The sequence below is a fragment of the Erythrolamprus reginae genome, chromosome 1 (assembly GCF_031021105.1).
Source record: "Erythrolamprus reginae isolate rEryReg1 chromosome 1, rEryReg1.hap1, whole genome shotgun sequence".
Classification (NCBI taxonomy): Eukaryota; Metazoa; Chordata; class Lepidosauria; order Squamata; family Dipsadidae; genus Erythrolamprus; species Erythrolamprus reginae.
The window spans coordinates 16,019,512-16,035,378 of record NC_091950.1 but is presented as its reverse complement, the minus strand read 5'-3'; the positions used below and the strand labels follow the sequence as shown (position 1 = coordinate 16,035,378).

The 15,867-nt window shown below is 42.9% G+C and overlaps 1 protein-coding gene across 2 annotated transcripts in view; it reads right to left on the bottom strand.

Moving 5' to 3' along the window:
- The window catches only part of EFNA2 (ephrin A2), a 395,967-nt gene that overhangs the window by 146,081 nt on the left and 234,019 nt on the right, over positions 1-15,867 (bottom strand). The gene's annotated exons all lie outside the window — the stretch shown is intronic.

The following is a 15,867-nucleotide window of genomic DNA, read 5'->3' as shown; positions in this document are numbered from 1 at the left end:
AAGGAACGAAAAAGAGGAAGGAAGGAAAAAGAGGAACGAAGAAGGAAGGAAGTAGAAGGAAAGAAAAAGAGGAAGGAAAGAAGGAAGGAGAAGGAAAGAAAAAGAGGAAGGAAGGAAAAAGACGAATGAAGAAGGAAGGAAAGAAGGAAGGAAGTAGAAGGAAAGAAAAAGAGGAAGGAAGGAAAAAGAGGAACGAGGAAGGAAGGAAAGAAGGAAGGAAGTAGAAGGAAAGAAAAAGAGGAAGGAAGAAGGAAGGAAAGAAGGAAGGAAGGAAGGAAAGAAAAAGAGGAAGGAAGGAAGGAAAAAGAGGAACAAAGAAGGAAGGAAGGAAGGAAGTAGAAGGAAAGAAAAAGAGGAAGGAATGAAAAAGAGGAATGAAGAAGGAAGGAAGGAAGGAAGGAAGTAGAAGGAAAGAAAAAGAGGAAGGAAGGAAAAAGAGGAACAAAGAAGGAAGGAAGGAAGGAAGGAAGTAGAAGGAATGAAAAAGAGGAAGGAAGAAGGAAGGAAATAAGGAAGAAGGAAAGAAAAAGAGGAAAAAAGGAAAAAAGGAAGAAAGGAAGTAAAAGGAAAGAAAAAGAGAAACAAAGAAGGAAGGAAAGAAGGAAGGAAGTACTGTAGAAGGAAAGAAAAAGAGGTAGGAAGGAAAAAGAGGAACGAAGAAGGAAGGAAAGAAGGAAGGAAGGAAAGAAAAAGAGGAAGGAAGGAAAAAGAGGAACAAAGAAGGAAGGAAGTAGAAGGAAGGAAAAAGAGGTAGGAAGGAAAAAGAGGAACGAAGAAGGAAGGAAAGAAGAAAGGAAGTAAAAGGAAAGAATAAGAGGAAGGAAGGAAAAAGAGGAACGAAGAAGGAAGGAAAGAAGGAAGGAAGGAAAGAAAAAGAGGAAGGAAGGAAGGAAAAAGAGGAACGAAGAAGGAAGGAAGGAAGGAAGTAGAAGGAAAGAAAAAGAGGAAGGAATGAAAAAGAGGAAGGAAGAAGGAAGGAAGGAAGGAAGTAGAAGGAAAGAAAAAGAGGAAGGAAGGAAAAAGAGGAACAAAGAAGGAAGGAAGGAAGTAGAAGGAAAGAAAAAGAGGAAGGAAGGAAAAGGAGGAACGAAGAAGGAAGGAAATAAGGAAGGAGAAGGAAAGAAAAAGAGGAAAGAAAGAAAAAAGGAAGAAAGGAATTAAAAGGAAAGAAAAAGAGAAACAAAGAAGGAAGGAAGGAATGAAAAAGAAGAACGAAGGAAGGAAGGAAGGAAAAAGAGGAAGGAAAGAAGGAAGGAGAAGGAAAGAAAAAGAGGAAGGAAGGAAAAGGAAAGAAAAAGAGGAAGGAAGGAAAAAAGGAAGGAAGGAGGAAAAAGAGGAAGGAAATAGAAAGAAAGAAAAAGAGGAAAGAAGGAAAAAAGGAAGAAAGGAAGTAAAAGGAAAGAAAAAGAGGAGGGAAGGAAGGAAGGAACGAAGGGAGGAAGGAAGGAAAAGAGGGAGGGAGGAAGAAAGAGAGGAAAAATAAAAGAAGGAAAGAAGAAAGGAAGGCAGGCAGGAAGAAGAAAAAGAGGAACAAAGGAAAAGAGGGAGAGAGGAAAAATTAAAGAAAAAAGAAAGGCAGGAGGAAGGGAGGGATTGAAACTTTTTCTTCCTTTAACGCAAAAAAATGAAAACAAATATTTAGAATATGTATGAAAAAGTAAAAATAACAAGAGGAGCAAAGTGTGACAAAGAAGAGATAAACGGAGAGGTTGAAAATAAGTGTGGAGTTCATATAAACATTTAGGGTGGGGGGAAATTGTCTATTAAGGTCTTGACTAGCAATATATTAAACAGTGCTGGTACCATTGTATTAAATAATCTTTTTTAAAAATATACTTTATTCCTGGGCTAGAATAAGGTGGGTAATGGTAACACTTAAATCTGCCTTTCCTAGCTCAGCGTCTTCCAGATCAGTTTGCAACCTTGATAAACCAGCAGCCCTGTGGATGATGAAGTTTGTAGTCCAAGAAATTTAGCAAACAACGGAGCTTAGAAAGTCAGCATCTGGCATTAAGTAGTAAATTGGTTCAAAAAAATGGAAGTGCAATTTAGCTTCCATTGAGGCCTGGGCTTTAGCTTAATCCAGGTCTTAAAGACAGTTTAAAATTTAATAAGTCGAGGCCGTAGCCAGGTACACAAATTGCGGCAACCTGTAATTATACATTGTGGAAATATCGACAATCTTTAAAAGCCTTCCCTGAGAAAAACCTACCTCAAGAAAAATGCACCTGTTTAGGAAACCTTCCTCACAAAGACCTTCCTTAAACACAGCTTAGTTGAGGGGGAAATTGCAAAGGAGGATATGGAAGAGATTCTTTATCAAATCGCTTTTTTAAACTTTTATTTCACTTTAAAAATATGTGCTAAAAACGGGTCTGTCCAGTATTAAGCAGCGTTTTGAATTTTTTTAAAAGTTTATTTTTATTTATTTTTATTTTAAAAAATTAAGATAACACAATACAAAACACAAACAAACATAAAGAAGTTGTTTCCGGAGATATAACTGAATTAACTAAACAACTTTATACAACCTTTCTTTAACATTTATAACATACCTTGCTAATGCTTTATACAATTCTTTTAACATAAAATTATTACACTGTTGATTATTAACATATTTATATTGTTGTTGTTGTTGTTATCATCAATATTATTATTATTATTATTATTATTATTATTATTATTATTATGTCAGTACAACACAGCAATGAGATCGCTATGCTGGATTTCGTATTTCATCACCAGTCGGGCGCTTCCCAAGCACCTAGGACTGCGTGATGTAGCGGCGAATACTATTATTATTATTATTATTATTATTATTATTATTATTATTATTATTATTATTATTATTATTTAGATTTGTATGCCGCCCCTCTCCGTAGACTCGGGGCAGCTCACAACAGTGATAAAAACAATACATAATGACAAATCTAATAATTAAAATCTAAAATAGCAATAGTACATTGAAAAAAGTCTAAAAAGCAAGGAACCCCAATATATAAAACATACATACAGTCATATCATGCACAAAAAATACATAGGCAGGGGGAGATGTCTCAGTTCCCCCATGCTTGACGACAAAGGTGGGTTTTAAGGAGTTTACGAAAGGCAAGGAGGGTGGGGGCAGTTCTAATCTCTGGAGGGAGCTGATTCCAGAGGGGCGGAGCCACCACAGAGAAGGCTCTTCCCCTGGGTCCCACCAGACGACCGGAGAAGACCAACCGGCCGCTGGGATTCGTGCAGCAGAAGGCGGTCTCACAGATACCCTGGTCTGGCGCCATGAAGGGTTTTATAGGTGATGACCAACACTTTGAATTGTGACCGGAAACTGATCGGCAACCAATGCAGACTGCGGAGTGTTGGTGTAACATGGGCATATTTGGGAAAGCCCATGATTGCTCTCGCAGCTGCATTCTGCACGATCTGAAGTTTCCGAACACTCTTCAAAGGTAGCCCCATGTAGAGAGCGTTACAGTAGTCGAGCCTCGAGGTGATGAGGGCATGAGTGACTGTGAGCAGTGAATCCCGGTCCAAATAGGGCCTATTGTTACCTATCAGGTGCGTTGTTTCTCTTTTGTAACCGTTTGTAGGATTTATCCCATATTTTATAATATTCGGATTCTTCCTGCCCTTTTAACCTTCTTGTCATCATATCCATCTCTGCACATTCAATAAAGTTAATTTTTGTAATTTGTTTCCAACCAATATCCCCAAACTACAACATAAGGGTGCTTTTATGGAAATGTTCATTTAATCTATATATAAATTATTTCACAGGCACCAGGACGGGATAGATGCAACCCAACAAGACTGACACAGACTTCAGAGGACAATCAGAACTGCAGAAAAAACAATTGCTGCCAACCTGCCTTCCATTGAGGACTTGTATACTGCACGAGTCAAAAAGAGGGTGGGGAAAATATTTACTGACCCCTCACATCCTGGACACAAACTGTTTCAACTCCTACCCTCAAAACGTCGCTACAGAGCACTGCACACCAAGACAACTAGACACAAGAACAGTTTTTTTCCGAACGCCATCACTCTACTAAACAAATAATTCCCTCAACACTGTCAGACTTTCTACTAAATCTGCACTTCTATTTCTACTAGTTTTTCTCATCATTCCTATCATCCTTTTCCTCCCATTTAAGACTGTGTGATTGTAACTTGTTGCTTATATCCTAAGATTTTTATTAATATTGCTTCTTCATTGCTTATTTGACCCCTATGACAATCATTAAGTGTTGTACCACATGATTCTTGACAAATGTATATTTTATTTTATGTACGCTGAGAGCATATGCACCAAGACAAATTCCTTGTGTGTCCAATCACACTTGGCCAATAAAATTATATTATATTATATTCTATTCTATTCTATTCTATTCTATTCTATTCTATTCTATTCTATGAGGTCAACTTTATTCTACAGGCCCACTTCTGAACTGGACAAAAAAATGCTCAAATGGAGAACTACGAGGGTCGCCCAGAAAGCAATGCACCATATTTTTTTTCTCAGCCTACAGTAATGGTACGAATGCAAAACATTAGATATACATTATTTGAATTGTCAGGAGTGCGTGTGTAAATTTTGTGTTTCTTCAGACAGATCGCGTAGCTGCAGCCGTGTTTCGAAATGGCATCTGTAAGTGATGTACGTTACAAGCAGCGTGTCGTCATTGAATTTCTCACTGCGGAGAAAGAAACTGTTGGGAACATTCACAAACGTTTTGTGTACTGTTTATGGAGAATCTGCAGTCGACAGAAGTACGGTCAGTCGCTGGGCACAGAGGGTGAGGTCATTAGAAGACGGTTCGGCAGAGCTCCGAGATTTGCAGACCAGAACAAGAAGTGGTACTGACAGGGCATACACGCCCTTGTGTCTCGCTGGAGGAAGGCCATAGAACGGGGCGGAGATTACGTGGAAAAATAGGAAGTGTAGAAGAAGCGTCGTTCTTTCTTGTGTGTAAGTTTCATTGTGTTCAATAAATAATTGTTGAAGGGAAAAAAATGTGGTGCATTACTTTCTGGGCGACCCTCGTACGATTTTGGGTGCAAAATAGCTGCATGCTACATTAGTTAAGCAACTTTGGAAGAAGGGGGTAAAAATATGGCTGGGAAGGATTGGGGGGAAAATGCAGGAAGAGGGAAGCGGAGGGGGAGACACAGTCTAGCTATTATGCCCCCCACTTAGCTAGGTTTCAGCACAGAGACTTTAAATGCCACCGAATCCCTGCTGAAATGCTATTTTCTACTGCCAGCAAGGACGAGGTTCGGTGAATTAGTCCTTTGCTAAACGGTAACGGAGCAGAGCAATGGGGAGTAGAGCGCTAGGTCGGAGGGGAGGTGGGGAGGGGAAGTGGCTGCTTGGCCTAGCAGGAGAAGGGCCGTTTTCAGACCAAAAGCCCAACAGTGATCCCTCGATTTTCACGGGTTCAAACTTCGTGAAACGGCTATACCACGGTTTTTCAAAAATGTTAATTAAAAAATACTTTGCGGGTTTTCCCCCTATACCACGGTTTTTCCCGCCATACGTCATCGCCAAACTTTCATCCACCTTTAATAAATATTTTTTTAAATAAACTTTAATAAATAAACATGGTGAATAATAATCTAAAGGGTTGCTAAGGGAATGGGAAATTGCAGTTTAGGGGTTTAAAGTGTTAAGGGAAGGCTTGGGATACTGTTCATAGCAAAAAATATGTATTTACTTCCGCATCTCTACTTCGCGGAAATTCGACTTTCGCGGGCGGTCTCGGAACGCATCCCCCGCGAAAATCGAGGGAACACTGTATTCTTTTTATTCCCCTTACTCCAAGAGCACCGAGTGCTGCAAAATTAAGAGCACAGGTTTTCCTAAAAGAGAATTTCTCAACCCCTGGCAAAATGGAGATGGGTGGACTTCAGTTCCCAGAATTCTCTAGCTGGCCTAGGGAATTCTGGGAGTTGAAGTCCCCCAGGCTGAGGAAACCCTACAGTCTTTGACTGTACAGCAAATTCGTTTAGTGACTGTTCAAAGTTACAACCACCCTGGCAAAAAGTGACATAGCCACCATTTTTTAATGACACTTGCGACCAATGGAGCACTCCTACTTTCAAAATTCCGACGCTTGAAAGTTGAATCGTATGTGTGATCCCCTTTTGAGATCTTCTGGCAAGCAAAGTCCATGGGGAAACCTGATTCACTTAACAACCGCGTTGCTAATTTTAAAACTTTTTAAATATGACATGTAAGATTCTCCAAGACTTCTGAGAAGAATGGAGCAGTTTTGGCTCCTTTTTTATGTTGTATGTTTTGCCTATCTTTTGTTTTGTTTTGAAATAAAAAAATCAATAAAACAATATTAAAAAATATATAAAAACTGCAGCCATTTGCTTAACCTACGGGACTGTCTCCTGCCTCCCAGCGGCCGGTCAGATTCCACAGTCGGCCTTCTTCAGGTCCCGTCAGCCAGGCAAGGCCAGCTGGCAGGGCCTAGGGGAAGGGCCTTCTGTGTGGTGGCTCTGGTCCTCTGGAACCAACTCCCCTTGGAGATTCGCACTGCCCCCACCCTCCTGGCTTATCGAAAGGCTTTAAAAACACACCTTTGCCGGCAGTTTGATTGTTAACACTCCACTCTAGCCGGTAATATGTTGTGGGACTGGATGAATGGCTTTCTTATAATGTTGGGGGGTTTAAGATTTTGTAATCTGTTTTATTTTGTACCTGAGGCCAATGGAGAAGGACGGCTTATAAATTCGAGTAAATAAGTAAGTAAATAAATAATAACAATGGTGGCGAGAATGGTGGCAGCGCCAACATTTGAGACTTTCAAAGGGATATTGAACTGCCATTTGTCCAAAATGGTGTAGGGCAGTGATGACGAACCTTTTTTTCCTCTGGTGCTGAAAGAGCGTGCGCGCATGCTATCGCACATCCGCAAGTGCCCACACCCATAATCCAATGCCTGAGGTGGGTGTAAACAGCTTCCCCTGCCCCCTGGAGGCTGGAAATGGCCTGTTTCCCAACTTCTGGTGGGCCCAGTAGGCTCGTGTTTCACCCTCCCTAGGATCCAAAGGCTTCCCTGGAGCCATCCCTCCGGAGGCTCTCTGAAAGCTAAAAACGCCCTTGCAGAGTCTCCTTGCCAGCCAAAAATCAGTTGGTCAGCACTCACATGCACATTGGAAATGAGCTAGGGCAACGGCTCGTGTGCCAGCAGTTATGGCTTTGTGTGCCATCTGTGGCATCCGTGCTATAGGTTTGCCATCATTGGTGTAGGGACTCCTGCTTGAGCATTCATTGTGGTTATATATACAGTGGGTTTGCACGCATTATTTGCTTTTATACTGATTCCTATGGGGAAAATTGCTTCTACTTACAAACTTTTCTACTTAAGAACCTGGTCACGGAATGAATTAAGTTGTTAAGTAGAAGAACCACTGTATAGGAAAAATGCATATCTTGGGGTGTCTTCCTCAGCTACATTTGAGCAAAACGAGAAAAAAGTCCACAAGAAACCATAACAACAGAATTTGTGCGCCACCGCCTACCGTACCGGTAGCAACCCACTACTTACTCCAACCCACAGGAACATGTTAGTGCAAATCCCACTGTTGCCATCTTGACCGCGCAGAGAGCTGGCTGAGGAATTCTGGGAGTTGAAGTCCATGCATCACATAGAAACATAGAAGATTGGCGGCAGAAAAAGACCTCATGGTCCATCTAGTCTGCCCTTATACTATTTCCCGTATTTTATCTTACGATGGATATATGTTTATCCCAGGCATGTTTAAATTCAGTTACTGTGGATTTACCAACCATGTCTGCTGGAAGTTTGTTCCAAGGATCTACTACTCTTTCAGTAAAATAATATTTTCTCATGTTGCCTTTGATCTTTCCCCCAACTAACTTCAGATTGTGTCCCCTTGTTCTTGTGTTCACTTTCCTATTAAAAACACTTCCCTCCTGAACCTTACTTAGCCCTTTAACATATTTAAATGTTTCGATCATGTCCCCCCTTTCCCTTCTGTCCTCCAGACTATACAGATGGAGTTCATTAAGTCTTTCCTGATACGTTTTATGCTTAAGACCTTCCACCATTCTTGCAGCCCGTCTTTGGACCCGTTCAATTTTGTCAATATCTTTTTGTAGGTGAGGTCTCCAGAACTGAACACAGTATTCCAAATGTGATGTCACCAGCGCTCTATATAAGGGGATCACAATCTCCCTCTTCCTGCTTGTTATACCTCTAGCTATGCAGCCAAGCATCCTACTTGCTTTTCCTACTGTCCGACCACACTGCTCACCCATTTTGAGACTGTCAGAAATCACTACCCCATAATCCTTCTCTTCTGAAGTTTTTGCTAACACAGAACTGCCAGTACAATACTCAGATTGAGGATTCCTTTTCCCCAAGTGCATTATTTTACATTTGGAAACATTAAACTGCAGTTTCCATTGCTTTGACCATTTATCTAGTAAAGCTAAATCATTTACCATATTATAGACCCCTCCAGGAATATCAACCCTATTGCACACTATCGCAAGTTTGTCATGGTTGAGAAATAGAAACACAAACGGTTGGGTGGAAGGCAAAAAATAATAATAATAATGCCAGCAAAGAGAGTTTCGGATGGGGAAAAGATTTCCTGCTCGGCAACGAACGACCGCTCTGCCATCTTTGGGGAGCTACGCCGAAACACCCACGGCCTAAATTATTTAATTCCTCCAAACCGCCGCACCTCTATAAATCATTAACAGCTCCTTTTGATCTGTGTTAATGAGGTGGCTTGATTGTGGTTGCTCTGGAAAAAAAAAATACTAATAACCGCCCTGAAATGTGAGACGGCGGGTAAGTTAATAATAATAAAAAATTAAATTAAGTCCTAGCGAGGGAGGGAGGGAAAGAAGGAAGAGCAAGTTGGGAGGACTCACGAGGCGAAAAACAAACGGAAGGGTTTGTGCGTTTTTTTAGACGCCTCGCCTGGCTGACCTCGTCTGACTCCGAAGCTAAGAAGGGGCAGACCTGATCCTTGTTTGAATGGGAGACTATCGAGCTTATTGGCTTCGGTCCTGGGAAGCTAAAAACATCTCCGCGACAATGGCAAATGCAAACCAATCCAATTGTGGCTGTGAAAATTCCTGCTTGGCCCCCTTGGATGTTTATATTTGGGGAAAGAAAAAATTCTATGAAATATGGGAATATTTATTTATTTATGTTCCGGCTTTATACAGTGGTACCTCATGATACGAACCCCTCGTCTTACAAACAACCCGAGATACGAACCCGGGGTTCAGAAAAATTTTGCCTCTTCTTACGAACTTCTTTCTTCTTACGAACCCGCCGCCGCCACCACCGAGAAGCCCCGCCGCCCAGCTGTCGCTTTTTGAAACAGCCGGGGGGCTTCCCAGCGTCCTCCTGAACCTGAACGCCAAACCCGAACTTCCGGGTTCGGCATTCGGGAGGCCTCCGAGAAACCCCCCGGCTGTTTTAAAAGGTGACAGCTGGGCTGCGGGGCTTCCCAGCGGCCTCCCGAACCCGAACTTGTGCCGAACTTCCGGGTTTGGCGTTCGGGAGGCCGCTGGGAAGCCCTGCAGCCCGGCTGTCACCTTTTAAAACAGCCGGTGGGCTTCTCAGAGGCCTCCCGAATGCCAAACCCGTAAGTTTGGGTTTGGTGTTCGGCGTTTGGGAGGCTACTGGGAAGCCCCCCGGCTGTTTCAAAAGGTGACAGCCGGGCGGCGGCGTTTTTTCGCCGGTTCTTTTTTTGTTGTTGCACGGATTAATTGACTTTACATTGTTTCCTATGGGAAACAATGTTTCGTCTTACGAACTTTTCGTCTTACGAACCTCCCCCGGGAACCAATTAGGTTTGTAAGACGAGGTATTACTGTATATTTGTTTATCAAGGCCACAAATATACCTAATATGTCTTCCTCCTCCTATTTTCCCCATAACAATTGTGAGGGTGATAGGCGGAAGAAGGAAGAACGGCCCAAAATCACCCAGTTGACTTTCATGCCTTAGGCAGGACTGGAACTCTCAGTCTCCTGGTAACTGGTCCTGTTTCCTCCCAGGAGGTTCCTAGAGTGGCCCCACGGAGGCTTGTCCTCGCCTTTTCTGGCCCTGTTTCCTCCCAGGAGATTCCAAGAGAGGCCCCACGGAGGCTTCTCCTCGCCTTTTCCGGCCCTGTTTCCTCCCTGGAGATTGCTACAGAGGCCCCACGTAGGCTTCTCCTCGCCTTTTATGGACCTGTTTCCTCCCAGGAGATTCCTAGAGAGGCCCCACGTAGGCTTCTCCCCGCCTTTTATGGCCCTATTTCCTCCCAGGAGATTCCTAGAGAGGCTCCAGGGAGGCTTCTCCCCGCCTTTTATGGCCCTATTTCCTCCCTGGAGATTCCTAGAGAGGCCCCAGGGAGGCTTCTCCCCGCCTGTTATGGGCCTATTTCCTCCCAGGAGATTCCTAGAAAGGCCCCACGGAGGCTTCTCCCTGCCTTTTCCGGCCCTGTTTCCTCCCTGGAGATTCCTGGAGAGGCCCCATGGAGGCTTCTCCCTGCCTTTTCCAGCCCTGTTTCCTCTCAGGAGATTCCTGGAGAGGCCCCATGGAGACTTCTCCTCCCCTTTTCTGGCCCTGTTTCCTACCTGGAGATTCCTTGAGAGGCCCCATGGAGACTTCTCCTCCCCTTTTCCGGCCCTGTTTCCTCCCAGGAGATTCATGTTACATTCCGGTTACAGTTTCAGAGGCTCGGGTTTGTAAGTGGAAAAATGGTTCTTGAGAAGAGGCAAAAAAAAATCTTGAACACCCGGTTCTTATCTAGAAAAGTTCGTAAGTAGAGGCATTCTTAGGCAGAGGTTACCACCGTATGTTCTCCTGTTCCAATGTCAGGATATTAAACCTAACAAATTGATAAGCGGGTGTGCGGTTGCCCAAAGGATTTGCGGAAGGAGGGATAAATCTGTAACGATGCCTATTGTTAAAATGCCACGTAAGGTTATTTTGAATACAAATATAAATCTCATCCAAACGGTTTCTTCCTTCCGGGAGCCCCTCCAGGGGAAAAGGGGGACGCCAGAGCAATTCCATCACGCAACTCTCTAAAAATACAGAGGTAAGGAAGAACGCGTAATGGAGCAACTTTTCTTCACAAATGAAGGAACAAATAATTTGGAAAGGAAACTCCAGGGAGAAATAAGGAGAATTTAGAGAGCGTTTCTGTTACACATTAGCAAAAAAAGACATTAGAGAGGATATTAACAAGGACTTCAGGCATCCGCACAATTTTTTTTAAAAAAACAACAACCCAGGCAGCTGTAGCTGTGTGACTGAAGCCCCGCCTCTTTTCAATGCCCTATCATGCATGTAAAGGGGTGGGGCTTAAATTGCGCAATAGTTGCAGTCATCGTTTGAATATGTTTTCATTTAAATATGTTAAAGGGTTAAATAAGGTTCGGGAGGGAAGTGTTTTTAATAGGAAAGTGAACACAAGAAAAAATTTGAGGTTAGTTGGGGGAAAGATCAGAAGCAACATGAGAAAATATTATTTTACTGAAAGAGTAGTAGATGTTTAGAGAGGCCCCATGGAGGCTTCTCCCATCCTTTTGTGGCCTGTTTCCTCCCAGGAGATTCCTAGAGAGCCCACACGGAGGCTTCTCCCCGCCTTTTGTGGCCTGTTTCCTCCCAGGAGATTCCTAGAGAGCGCACACGGAGGCTTCTCCCCGCCTTTTCCGGTCCTGTTTCCTCCCAGGAGATTCCTAGAGAGGCCCTACAGAGGCTTCGCCCCGCCTTTTCCGACCTGTTTCCTCCCAGGAGATTCCTAGAGAGACCCCACAGAGGCTTCTCTCTTCCTTTTCCAGTTCCAGTTTCGGAGGCTCGGGTTTGTAAGTGAAAAATGGTTGTTGAGAAGAGGCCAAAAAAATCTTGAACACCCGGTTCTTATCTAGAAAAGTTCGTAAGCAGAGGCGTTTGTAGGTAGCGGTACCGCTCTATCTGAATTTTGATCAGGTGACCATGTGGATGCTTGTAACTTCATATGGACACTAAATGAATAGCTGTAAATTGGGGGCTACCTGTTTAGATGGAAGGGACCAGAACCATTAGGTAGCCATGGAGTAACTCTCTCTCAAATTAGCCTTCCTTGTGGGCTGCAGAGTTCTGGGGGAAATAGGGGTGCTACACATTTCCCCTTAACAGTGATGACAAATATAATAAACAGGAAAGATCAAAGGCAACATGAGAAAGTATTATTTTACTGAAAGAGTAGTAGATCCTTGGAACAAACTTCCAGCAGACGTGGTAGATAAATCCACAGTAACCGAATTTAAACATGCCTGGGATAAACATATATCCATTGTAAGATAAAATACAGGAAATAGTAAAAGGGCAGACTAGATGGACCATGGGGTCTTTTTCTGCCGTCAGTCTTCTATGTTTCTATGTTTCTAACAAAGAATGGGAGAATGCAACGTTTTCTTCTATGAGATCAGACGTTTTCCTAACACGCCGGGAACAATGCAAAGTCACCCAATACAAGCCAGCATCGTCTCTTTAAAGCAGGAGTCTCCAAATTTAGCTGGCTGAAGAATTCTGGGAGTCCACAAGTCTTAAAGTTGCCAGGTTGAAGACCCCTGCTTTAAAGCTATGAAAATGGAAATTTATGCATGGTATGTTTGTATGTATGTTTAGTTTTATAATAAGGGTTTTTTAGTTGTTTTAGTATTGGATTGTTACATGCTGTTTTTATCACTGTTGTTAGCCGCCCCAGTCCATGGAGAAGGGCGGCATACAAATCAAATCAATCAATCAATCAATCAATCAATCAATCAGAGTGGAGTGGAATGGAATAAAGTGGAGTGGAGTGGAATGGAATAGAATAATGGATAGGGGTAGAATAGAATGAGATGGGGATATGGGGGTAGGGGTAGGGATATTGGTAGGGGTAGGGGTAGGATAGGATAGGACCGAACAGAACAGAACAGAATAATGGAATGGAATGGAATCGGGATATTGGGTAGGGGTAGAATAGAATAGAATAGAATAGAATAATGGATAGGGGTAGAATAGAATGAGATGGGGATATGGGGTAGGGGTAGGGATATTGGTAGGGGTAGGGGTAGGATAGGATAGGACCGAACAGAACAGAACAGAATAATGGAATGGAATGGAATCGGGATATTGGGTAGGGGTAGAATAGAATAGAATAGAATAATGGATAGGGGTAGAATAGAATGAGATGGGGATATGGGGGTAGGGGTAGGGATATTGGTAGGGGTAGGGGTAGGATAGGATAGGACCGAACAGAACAGAACAGAATAATGGAATGGAATGGAATCGGGATATTGGGTAGGGGTAGAATAGAATAGAATAGAATAGAATAATGGATAGGGGTAGAATAGAATGAGATGGGGATATGGGGGTAGGGGTAGGGATATTGGTAGGGGTAGAATAGAATAGAATGGGGATACAGGGGAAGGGGAATGGTAGGTAATGTAGGATAGGACAGGACAGGACAGAATAGGTCTATTGTGATATAACATCATTATTATAATAATAATAATAGAATATTACAATAGCATATTATAATAATACTGTAATGGAATAGAATTCTTCTCCTTCCTTTCACCTTTCCCAGCATTGTCGATCTCTCCAGAGAGCTGGGTCTTCACATCATGTTTCTGAAGTGGAATAATATGAGTCTGATTATTTGTCTCGAGTGAGAACTCTAGATTGATTTATGCAACCGTCAGTCCACTCACTCTCTTTCTACTTTGTATCTTGCCATGATAATCAACCCTTGGCCAATAAAACTGTTCTGTTCTGTTCCGTTCCGTTCCACTCCACTCCATTCTTCTAATTATTTTCTATATTCCACATACTATTCCATTCCATTCCATTCTACTTCTTTCTCTTTTCTTAGAAACATAGAAACATAGAAGACTGACGGCAGAAAAAGACCTCCTGGTCCATCTAGTCTGCCCTTATACTATTTCCTGTATTTTATCTTACAATGGATCTATGTTTATCCCAGGCATGTTTCAATTCAGTGACTGTGGATTTACCAACCACGTCTGCTGGAAGTTTGTTCCAAGGATCTACTACTCTTTCTTCTCTTCTCTTCCCCCCTTCCTCCTATTCTTCTCCTCTCTTCCCCCTTCTTCCTTCTCTTCTCTTCTCTTCTTTTTTCTCCTCTCCTCTCCTCATTCCTGTCTTCTCCTATTCTCCTATTCCATTTTTGACAGGACGACTAGCAGTAAGGGGAGGGGGGGAGAACATGGTTAAAGTGACGATTGGGACACCATTGAGGGACCTGGGAAGAACAGGTGGGGGTGGGGGGCTAGATCGACTGGGAGGAAATCTATGTATATGATCGCTCGGAGTCAAAAACGACTTGAGGCCACCTGATCAATCAGCCAGTCAATGCGAAGACCGAGCTATTGGGAGAAATCTATAATGCTAGAAAAGGCGGAAGGAGAGAGAGAAAGAGGACGACCAGCAGCAAGAGGGGGATGAACTAAATTATGGGCTAAGAAACTCAGCAGCACAACCGATCGTCATTTTGAGCTTTGGAGACAAACATTTCTTCCTTGAGTAAATTTTCAACTGTGGATTTCTACCATCCAAGACGATTAGGAACTCTAGCACAAATGGGCCTCGACTTACGACCGCAATTGAACCCCAAAAATTTCTGCTGCTAAATGAGACGGTCGTTTTGCCTCGTTTTACGACATTCCTTGCCACTGTTCAAAAGTGAATCCCTGCAGTTGTTCGGTTAGTGACACCGTTGTTAAGTGAATCTGGCTTCTGCTTGCCAGAAGGTCGGCAAAGGTGATCACATGACCCCGGGACACTGCGGCCGTCATCAATGTGGGTCAGTCGTCAAATGCCTGAATTTAGATCATGTTGCCATGGGGATGGTGCAACGGTCATGAGTGCGAAAAGCGGTCATATACCATATTTTTCGCTATATAAGAGGCACCTATTTCCTCCCTAAAAGAGGCTGATAATTGGGGTGCGTCTTATACTCTGAATTGGGACATTTTGTAGCTTTTTGAATTGTCCTGAATTGGGACAATGGTGGCCTTTTTTTCCAGCCCTAACTAGCTGCTAACAATGTTCCCAAGCTCTTCCTTTGCAAGCTCTTTCATTGTGTCTCTCTGTGAAGAATGTTTTCCAAGCCCTAAGTCTTTGCAGGGTATTTTTTCATTGCTCTAACTTGCTCTGAGTAAGTTTCTATCCAGCCCTAACCAGGTGCTAACAATGTTCCCAGCTCTTACTGGATTGCAAGCACTTCCATTGTTACTCTCTCCAAAGAATGTTTTCTAAGCCTAAGTCTTTGCAGGGTTTTTTCCATAGCTCTAACTTAGTCTGAATAGGTTTCTATCCAGCCCTAACCAGGTGCTAACAATGTTCTCAGCTCTTACTGGATTGCAAGCACTTCCATTGTTACTCTCTCCAAATAATATTTTCTAAGCCTAAGTCTTTCCAGGGTTTTTTCCATAGCTCTATTTGTTCCGAAGGTTCCTTTCCAGGTGCTAATCATGTTCCCAGCTCTTACTGGCTTGCAAGCTCTTTCATTGTTACTCTCTCTGAATATGTTTTTTTTAAAGCTCTAACCAGGGGATAAAATAATGTGCTGGAGCTGACCAGGCTAAGGACGCTGGCCAGATGAATACCTGGTAAACAGATTCTTTTTCCCTATTTTCCTCCCCAAAATCTATGGTGCGTCTTATACTCCAGTGCGTCTTATACTCCGAAAAATACGGTAAGTCATTTCTTTCAATACCGTGGAAATGTCAAATGGTCACTAAACAAACCGTTGTAAGTTAGAGGCTCCCTGTGCATCTTCTCAGGCCCTGAGGATGAAAACGAAACACTCTTTTAGGATGCAAAG